Here is a 10,016-nt window from a genome sequence, read left to right as displayed (position 1 = left end):
TCGGGAAAGACAAGAAAATTTCAGGGTAGGAAACATTATCTAGAATTTCTCTTAGATTCGAACCCATAGCTGATGATAGAACTAGAATAGATATCTTTTGTTTTCTACTCACGCGAGCCCATATCCTTTCTTTTTTATCAATTGCTAATTCCGATCTCCCCCCCCAATCTGATATTATAGTGCCAGTGTAGATAGAAATTCCCTTATGATCTAATTCCGAGCGGTAGTAAATACCAGGACTTAGCAATATTTGATTGATCACAATTCGGTATATTCCATTTATAATAAAGGTTCCTAAGGAATTCATTATAGGAATGTTTCCGATAGAAATGGTTTGCTTTTGCACATCGAAACCAAAAATTAATCTCGCAGATACATATAATTCGGAAGAATAGGTGAGTGATTCATACACAGCATCTCTTTCTTTTATCGAGGGTTCTAGCAATTGATATCCTTTCGCAAATAATTGAAATGCAATTTCGTGATCTGGATCTTTAATTGTTGGAAACTTGTCAAGTTCTTCTGCTAAGGCTTGATTAATGAACCTACAAAATCCCTCGAATTGGATCTGACTAAATCCGGGTATTGTGGACATTCCCTCGTTTCCATTCCGGAGCATCTTAATCTTAAGTTTCCTGTTTATCAAAGAAAAATTCCATTATCAGCTCACTCTTCATCAATCCCTCTGGATCGATCTAGCAATCATGGAATCTATATTCTGTTTACTGAATCACATGAAATTCTAGGGAACTCCACATACGTATTTCATATATGTATTTCATACATATGAATAGAGACCATTTGGACGAAAGTTCGAGTTTGCCAGGGGTACAAATGAAATGAAAATGAATTGATAAAACATTCCTAAAAAAAAAAATTCTGCCACTTATACTTTATGTTATGATATTCTAATCAGATTGGATGGCAAAGATTTCTCATTTTATCTCCTTTCTATGAATGTAATAAAGCCGTAATATAATATACTAGAAAGTTTGACTTTACTTCGATTTAGAATAGCGTGCTTACTTTAATTTCTCAAAATAATTTGAGGGTTCTTTTTTATTTCGGATCGGAGTAGTATAATTACTAGAAAATTCAGTATTTCATTGTGGAATTCTAAAATCAAGTAAGTCCCTTTTTTAAGTACATGCCAATCTAGTTATCCACCTCTCCCCATATCCATGCTTTTCTTTTATCGTAATTTCACTTGGGTAGGCCAAGATAGTAAGGTTATACTCTATATCAGAGCAAATTTCCTTTTTTTATTCAAGATATTTAATTTAATACTTTTAAAAATTAAAGCATGATTCTCCATAGAGATATGTACATAAAGGGGATCTTTGGATAATAATGCTGTTCGGACCTAAAGTTTACCTATACACGGATTAAGCATAAAGTCATACTATTTTATTATGCCATTGAAGGGGGGGGGAGATAATACCGATTTAAGAGTAGTTCACTACTGCAATAAAAAAAAGAGAATTCTAGTTAACGGTTCCAATTTATTCTGAATTTTGCAGCCTGTGAATAGAAATCCACTTTTTCTTCTTTTTCATCTCAATAGAAAGAAATGGGAAGTTTTATTGTGTTAACAATGTATGTTTTAAGATAGAATCTATCGAGGAGAATAATAGAAACTGGATCAAAAAAAGCAGGAATAGATTTTTTGAAAAAGATTGGAAAAAAGTAAGTAGAATTATATTCAAAATAAAAGGGGCTTTTCGTAAGAAAACGTGGATGAATACTTGCTGTTTTCTAGATTTTTGATCGGATTTTTTGGCGGCATGGCCAAGCGGTAAGGCAGGGGACTGCAAATCCTTTATCCCCAGTTCAAATCTGGGTGCCGCCTGATCAATAAAATACTTAGGTTTTTTTTATAGTGCTGATCGAATTCGATCAATTTTTACTTCGCATAAGTTCGGGCAAGAGAGTAACTGGGCCTGCCGATACTGGGTTTAGAGAAACCATACCATAGTTCTATCCTCAAACTAGGGTTAGGGTTTGTTTTGACGGTAGTGGCCAAAATGGTTATCAATAGGGGTGAGGTAGTGTTTCCTTATTCTTTTATTATATGAATTTGAATTGGTTCTTAATTGAGATTCGATTTGATAATTTTAAAATACGAGGATAAGATGTCAGAAATCTTGGTATCCAAAGAAAGGTCCCTAAGGGGCATTCTTTTTTTTTTTTCAATCTAAGATTCAAGAAGGGACTCCACGAAAGAATATCAAGACTTACTAATTATTATACATTTTTTTATCGTACATCTTATGTTACCTACATACACTAAAGTAAGGACTACTTAATTTTAATTCTAACGAGAATCAGATTAAATAGGTCGATCAAAAATCAATTTAGGAGTTGTGTTATGGATAAAATCTCTTCCTCTTCATTCTTTCATAGAATGATACGAAAGCAAGGCTGCAGGGTTTAGGTCAAAAATAAACATTAGGTAAGGTAGGTATCCAATAAATATTTATCTATCGTTAATTTTATGGTATATTCGGGCGTCCTTTGCTTAAAAAAAAAAAAAGAGTAACAAAAGGAATAAAAAATCTTCCTATTCCCGCTTCTTCTATTCAGGACATCATTCCCGTACTCTTTCTTTTTTAAGGAAAAAAGGGCTATAGTATCGTATTTTTAATGCTCTCTAATTCTACCAGAATTCCTATAAGAATTTGTTAGGAGTAAATTCCTTGAACTGATTGATCCATGGCCTTAGGGCGGAATCCCTTTTTGACTCTGTACCCTTGATTCCACTATGATTATTGATCAATAGTAGAATAGAATAATCCCTTCATAGAAATAGGAGACATAATTTAGATGGATATAGTAAGTCTCGCTTGGCTGCTTTAATGGTAGTCTTTACATTTTCTCTTTCACTAGTAGTATGGGAAGGAGTGGACTCTAGGGATACTACTAATTGATTAAGTAATCAAATTGTTGTATCAATTCTTTTCATTAATGGATCATTTTGCATTAATCATTTTGTCAAACGTTATTCTTTAATCTTTTCTTTAGTTTTGTTTCACTCCTGTAAGAAACTCTTGTATTGTAAGTTGTAATGTAAGAAAGAGCCATTATACCAATTCATAATTTCTACTAGAAATGACGAATGGTTAAAAAAAGTTCTATACATAAGAAAATTCGACTTTCTTCCACGGAACTATTCACGGCATATCACACATTTTCCATTTCCTTTTACTTTTTACTATAGTCTATTCTTAATATTATTTTTCTTTCCTTCCATGGATTCTTTGGTCAAGAATTGTCTTAGATTTTTTTATTTTGACCTGATTGAAATTAAGTGATGCAATGAAAAAAGAAATTGAATTAGACTACTTAACTATTTCAATCTACTAATCTATTCTATGTAGATTCAAAGATAATATAATAGAAAGAATCTAAAGTGTCGTAGAAAAAACTATATGTAGTTCTTTCTACCACACTTTAAGATTCCAACCAGATCCTTTCATTTAAGACTTGGATTTTTTTTATTTAATCCCTTTTTAATTTCTTCAATGATTAATTGGAATTCCAATTAATTATTTTGGCTGACTGTTTTTACATAAATAATAAGTAAAAAAGAAGTAGGAACTAGAATGAACAGTGCAGTAGCAATAAATGCGAGAATATTGACTTCCATAACCTCTTTATTTTTTATTTTCACAATAACTCGGGATGTAATCCCATGGAGAGGAAAAAGGGGTATCTTGTAAATTCAAGGGTAGGGCTTGCATTCTGATAATACTGAATCAATTCAATATTATGAATATCGGATCTATCAAATCAATTCATGGATGAGAGTTATATTTCACGGATGAGAGTTATATAGTATAACATAGGAAGATCCTCTATCCACACTAAGACCAAAATGGGTTTTTTGATTGGATTAGGAAATTCCCTCTTTTTTAATCCTTTTCTACTTTTTCTTTTCTATATCTCTAACCCACGAGCTTTCTTAATCTTCTACTTTCTTAATCTTATACAATTTCCTTCCTTTTTCTTATAGTTATACATACAATTATGTATGTATTATATGACCAACTTTCTATGGGTCACATAGACATCCAAATAAGCAGTAGAAGTGAGATGGGGAAAAGAGGTCTGAAATAAAAAGGGAATACGATTTATGTATGGATTCCGGTAAAATACCGGTACTCTATTCCATAAGAGTGGAATAGGAAATTAAGATGAGGATGGTATCATCATAAAGAAAGATAGAGTAATATAATATCCTAAATTCTACTAATCCACATATCGTATGTGTGTCTTTCTTTATCTTTATCGATCGGGAGTAGTGAAAAAAAATTCCTATATGCCTTCCCTCCCTCTTTAATGAGGGATGCAAAATAAAAAAGTGAAGTAAGGGTGCCCTGTGGGTATTTGATCTTGCTCCCTGCCCCTTTTTTTCATGGAAAAAAGGAAATATCAATTTCTCCATTCATTGAACCCTAGTTCGGGACTGACGGGGCTCGAACCCGCAGCTTCCGCCTTGACAGGGCGGTGCTCTGACCAATTGAACTACAATCCCCGCGGGGTGTATGGCATACCCATTCTTAAATAGAACCATAAGAAGATTCGATTCGTCTTTCGTACTCTAAGAAATAGACGAATCATATACTACATACCCACATATTATATTATACGTGGGTATAGTGAGAGTGACATAACTAGTATGTCGTGATTTTTTATCACTAAAAATGGATAATAATCCAGCCTTCAATAAGAAAAACTCTTTTGTTTGTAAGAAAGGAATGAGAGAGATATGGATTAGAAAAAAAAATTTCCCTTTTTTCTTTATCTTTTATTTCTATAGATCAGACATTTTATTTTATGGAAGAAAAACAAAAGGATTTAGTTCATACTCACGAAGCCCTAGATTTTTGGTTTGGGCCGAGCTGGATTTGAACCAGCGTAGACATTGTCAACGAATTTACAGTCCGTCCCCATTAACCACTCGGGCATCGACCAGGAAGAATTTATTCTAGGGTTTTTGCTAATCTATGATTAACCTCCTTTCATAATACTCCCTACCCCAGGGGAAGTCGAATCCCCGCTGCCTCCTTGAAAGAGAGATGTCTGAACCACTAGACGATAGGGGCATCACTAGACGATAGGGCCATATACAACCGCTCGTGATTATACTATAATCATAGTATGAGCAGTTTTTTGGAATTGTCAATATACTCGAAAAGTATAAATAGATCCAAAGCAAAGAGTTTTTCAACTTTTCTGTTATGTTTTCATCTAGGATTTTTTTTAGTTGATCGTTATAGATTAATTCTCCGTGCTTCATTTAGTGTTCAGACCAAAATGCATCCATCCCGCACTAAGTCATAAAATTCTCTAAAAATATAGAGAAAGTTTCAAAAACAAAGAACAAAAGTGAATCAATTTAGTAGAAAAGTACTCTATCAGATTCGAACCAACGACTTACGTCTTAGCACGAGATTACTCTACCACTAATTTAAAAAGCCCTTTATCGGATTTGAACCGATGAACTTATGCCTTACCATGGCATTACTCTACCACTGAGTTAAAAGGGCTTTTTATTTAATTCAAAAATTAGCCACTTGGATTTCCCATTATGGGTCTACTGCATAATGTACATATTATATATATAATATATAGAGATAGAGAGAGAGACATTATGTAGAGATTGTATATGTATATATCGATATCTTGAGAGCTCAAAATAAAATTAATAAAAAAAAAACATACCCTACATAACATATCCAACTCTTCTTGGTTCAGGGTTTTCCGTTTCCGAAGACTAGTAAAATAGGCGGATTCTGGAACCCCAAGGATTCAACGGTATATGGATATGGAAAATATAAGATTTCCGATCCTAGCGGGAAAAGGCGGGGAACAGATACCCAATAGGATATAGGATCCTTGGGAGGAACTTTTGGTAATGGCCTTGATCCTCTATGCTATTTTTTATGTGTTCTTAGTTCTATTGAACTTTTTTCATTCTTTTAAACAAGAATCTAATAAACTAGAATTGAGTCAGTGGAAAAAAGGAGAGAGAGGAAAGTGTTAAATGGAGAGAGTCGACTAATCAGAGACTTTTAGGATCTTCTTTACATCAGGTAAATCTGTCGGCCCTGTCCGTTTTTTTCTTTAAGTTACGACTCTTTGCTGCTTACTTCTATCAAGCCATAGGGAAAGTCTATGATGAATTTGGAAAACTCATCTCACTCTTACTCTATGGCTCGGACTTAATGGGGGAAGAAAACATCTTCCATAATTTCTTTTTTGTTCAATTCTGGACAAAAAAGAAAAGGAAAAAGGAATTTATAGGGACAGTGTTACCCCCTATATCCCCTAGTTTATATTGTAGGAATAATAAAACAATTTAGCAGTCTGACACACTTACGTCCTTGCAAAGTAAATAATTATTATTGTAGTCGTAACCGTAGAATAGGATCCTAATCAAAATAAATACATTTGGTTCAGGCGCTATTAGCATGGTAAGAAAAGATTTTTTTTACAGACCAGAGGGGCTATCTAAATCCTAAAGTAAAGGCGAGCGATCGAAGTAGAAGTACCAACGGCTCAGTGTCATGAACCTTCTCCATCTGATTCAATAAGGGGGAATTAGCCTTCTTGTCAAATGGCTATCCTTGACAAAGGGTACCATTTTATACCATAATCTACAATGTAGCGGGTATAGTTTAGTGGTAAAAGTGTGATTCCGTTCTATATAATAACTGAATTGAAATGATATACTTAAGGCATCCTTAAGTTTTTTATTTTTATATTCCGATGAAAACTTTAGTTCTTATAAAGGATTAAATCCTTTTCCTCTCAATAGCATATTGAGGAAGAATATACATTCTGGCGATTTGTATCCAAAGACTAATTTAAATTGCATCCAAAATAAAAATAGGATTATGAGTACAGAGTCGCGAAGCATAATTTTGCATTGGATTAAGTATTCCAATTTGAAAATATGAGTAAAGGATCTATGGATGAAGATACAAAAAAGTTGATTTCCAATCGTAACTAAACAATCGTAACTAAATCTTCTTAAAATAAGGAATAAGGAAGCCAAATAGCTAAAAAACGATAGTTTTGGTTTACTAGAACCATCCGCATATTGTTTAAGCTCGGTGGAAACCCAATTCTTTTCCTCAGGATCTCTTGAATGAAATTAGGGAACGAAGTAAGTAGATTAGATGGATTTAGATAGAATTTCTATCTCCTACTCTATAAGGATCATCTAGAAAGCGGAGAGCTTTGGTTCCATTCAAATAGAAAAGCTGACATAGATGTTAAGTGGTGAGAATATCCATAAAGGAGCCGAATGAAATCAAAATTTCATGTTCGGTTTTGAATTAGAGACGTTAAAAATAATCAACCAACGTCGACTATAACCCCTAGCCTTCCAAGCTAACGATGCGGGTTCGATTCCCGCTACCCGCTCCATTCTGTATAAAAGGAGTATTCTCTTTGTCTAGACATGTTAGAGGCTTGTATTCAAGCCTTTTTTGTCCACCAGTTTCTGGTACTCCAGAGCGGAGTAGAGCAGTTTGGTAGCTCACGAGGCTCATAACCTTGAGGTCACGGGTTCGATTCCCGTCTCCGCACTTAGCAGTCTGTATAAAAGGACTATTCTATTTCTCTAGATATGGTAGAGGGGCGTATCCAACCCTTTTTTATTCATTAGTTCCCGGCCCTAGAGGGCAAAATTGAGCAGTTTGCGAAGTCACTTGCCTTCAAAAAAAGAAGGCGCAAGGCTTCTCCCTACCCTGCAGAAAATAAAAATGAAACGAAAGGGACAGTCTACCTCTCTCTTCCCTTTAAAAAAAGTTTGCCCGTTGTTTGTCTCAGTTAATACCCAATTTTTGGAGCTCTGTTGGCGAGTTCTATTTCTGCCTCCGGAGCGCCCTCTTTTTTTGAGTGGGATGCAAAGGAAGGGTAAGATAGTAAGGGATACGGCACTAGACTAACACCTAATTAATACTTAATTTAATATAAGTAGTTAAACAGTTAACTAGACTAAACTTTTTATCATAGTACTTTGATAAATTAAGCGGGCGAGCGGCGGGAATCGAACCCGTATCTTCTCCTTGGCAAGGAGATATTTTACCATTGAACTACGCTCGCTACGGTATATATTTTATAGCGTATATCCGCCTGGGTCGACCTTCTATGTCTGGGTCGACCGTTTCATTTCATTTTCTATTATATTAGAGTTTTCCTTTTTTTATTATCTGTGAATGAATATTCTAATGGGAATGGAATTTCATAATACTGAAAGAGAAGAGCTAGCAATTCGGAACGCAAATTGCGTTTTAATACGTCTCACTATTCTAATTTTTTAGAAGAAATGGCCTTTATTATTTCTTTTTTATGGGGTTAATAAATATTAACCAAATTTAATTTAAGAAATGAGAGAATTCAGAATAGCTACGAGAAAGACTAGTCCAATCCATAACGATGTACCGGAAAATACAACATTTTTATTATTTGACCAACCATCAGGAGAAGCAAATACAAGGGGTACACTAATTACTAAGACTGAGGAAGTCGCAATTAATGCAAAAACAGCTAATTGGAAAGCAATAGTCATATTTCTAATCCTCCAAGCTACCATCAAATAAAGTTGACTACATATTTGATCCCTCACTTAAACCAAAATTGTAAAAAAATACAAGAAGTAGGAGGGGTTTAATCATGAATCCATTGATTCTTCTCTTTAATTCAAATTTATTACTTAAACCGCTTTTTTATTTGGATATGGGGGTGAGAAGAGATTATTTACTCTTTATTTCACAAGCGGGTATAGCGGATCCTGTATCCGTGTATACAGTATACAGAGATATATCGAAAAGGAACTTGTATCTGATATCTTTCTAGAGGCTAATAAATCTTTTTATTTTTTATATGGCTATGTTCTATTTGTAGGAGTAAAATAAGGATTAGGCTGTGGAGAGATGGCTGAGTGGTTGATAGCTCCGGTCTTGAAAACCGGTATAGTTCTAGGAACTATCGAGGGTTCGAATCCCTCTCTCTCCTTTTGCTTATTGAATACGTTTGTTTCTTTCATTTTTTTTTTTCTGTCCCTTATCTTTCTTTCATAAAAAGGAATGAATGGCTCGGCTAGATGGAATAACCGAGCCAGAACAGAAAAAAAGTAGAACAGGTATAAATAAGAAAATCTTAGTTAAGAGGGTTCATGTAAAGAACAGGTTCCAAATCACGATCGATTCCCTTTTCAAAACCTGCTGCAGCAGCTCGGGCTCTTCCTGCATGCCATAAATGGCCCACAAAAAAGAAGAATCCTAGAACAAAATGAGAAGTTGATAACCAACTTCTAGGAGAGACATAATTAACTGCATTGATCTCGGTAGCTACGCCACCCACGGAATTTAAAGAGCCTAAAGGAGCGTGGGTCATATATTCTGCTGAGCGTCGTTCTTGCCAAGGTTGTATGTCTTTTTTCAACCTACTCAAGTCCAAACCGTTGGGGCCCCTTAGAGGTTCTAACCATGGAGCACGAAGGTCCCAAAAACGCATAGTTTCCCCTCCAAAGATAACCTCCCCAGTTGGGGAACGCATTAGATATTTACCTAAACCTGTGGGTCCTTGAGCGGATCCCACATTAGCTCCAAGACGCTGGTCTCTAACTAGAAAAGTAAATGCTTGAGCTTGAGAAGCTTCTGGCCCGGTGGGTCCATAAAACTCACTCGGATAAGCTGTATTATTGAACCATACAAAACAACAAGCGATAAAACCAAAGACAGATAAAGCAGCTAAACTATAAGACAAGTAAGCTTCTCCAGACCATACAAATGCACGGCGAGCCCATGCGAAGGGTTTGGTTAAAATATGCCAAATTCCGCCAAATACACAAATAAAACCCAACCATACATGCCCACCAATTATATCTTCTAAATCATCTACACTAACAATCCACCCTTCTCCACCAAAAGGAGATTTTAGTAAATAACCAAATATAACACTGGGGCTAAGGGTCAAATTGGTAATTTTTCTTACATCTCCCC

General features: G+C 35.0%; 5 non-coding genes across 5 annotated transcripts; 2 read left to right on the top strand and 3 right to left on the bottom strand.

Annotated features, from left to right (window-relative positions):
* The first annotated feature begins 1,778 nt into the window (after positions 1-1,778).
* On the top strand, positions 1,779-1,849 carry TRNAC-GCA (transfer RNA cysteine (anticodon GCA)). Its single transcript has one exon. It is a non-coding gene; the product is annotated as a tRNA-Cys (tRNA).
* Positions 1,850-4,460: 2,611 nt separating this feature from the next.
* On the bottom strand, positions 4,461-4,534 carry TRNAD-GUC (transfer RNA aspartic acid (anticodon GUC)). The gene has a single exon. It is a non-coding gene; the product is annotated as a tRNA-Asp (tRNA).
* Positions 4,535-5,476: 942 nt separating this feature from the next.
* On the bottom strand, positions 5,477-5,549 carry TRNAT-GGU (transfer RNA threonine (anticodon GGU)). The gene has a single exon. It is a non-coding gene; the product is annotated as a tRNA-Thr (tRNA).
* Positions 5,550-8,044: 2,495 nt separating this feature from the next.
* TRNAG-GCC (transfer RNA glycine (anticodon GCC)) lies at positions 8,045-8,115 on the bottom strand. Its single transcript has one exon. It is a non-coding gene; the product is annotated as a tRNA-Gly (tRNA).
* Positions 8,116-8,939: 824 nt separating this feature from the next.
* On the top strand, positions 8,940-9,027 carry TRNAS-UGA (transfer RNA serine (anticodon UGA)). The gene has a single exon. It is a non-coding gene; the product is annotated as a tRNA-Ser (tRNA).
* Positions 9,028-10,016: the final 989 nt, after the last annotated feature.

The sequence above is a fragment of the Aegilops tauschii genome, unplaced genomic scaffold (genome assembly GCF_002575655.3).
Source record: "Aegilops tauschii subsp. strangulata cultivar AL8/78 unplaced genomic scaffold, Aet v6.0 ptg000868l_obj, whole genome shotgun sequence".
NCBI lineage: Eukaryota > Viridiplantae > Streptophyta > Magnoliopsida > Poales > Poaceae > Aegilops > Aegilops tauschii.
This window is presented reverse-complemented; position numbering and strand designations above follow the sequence as displayed.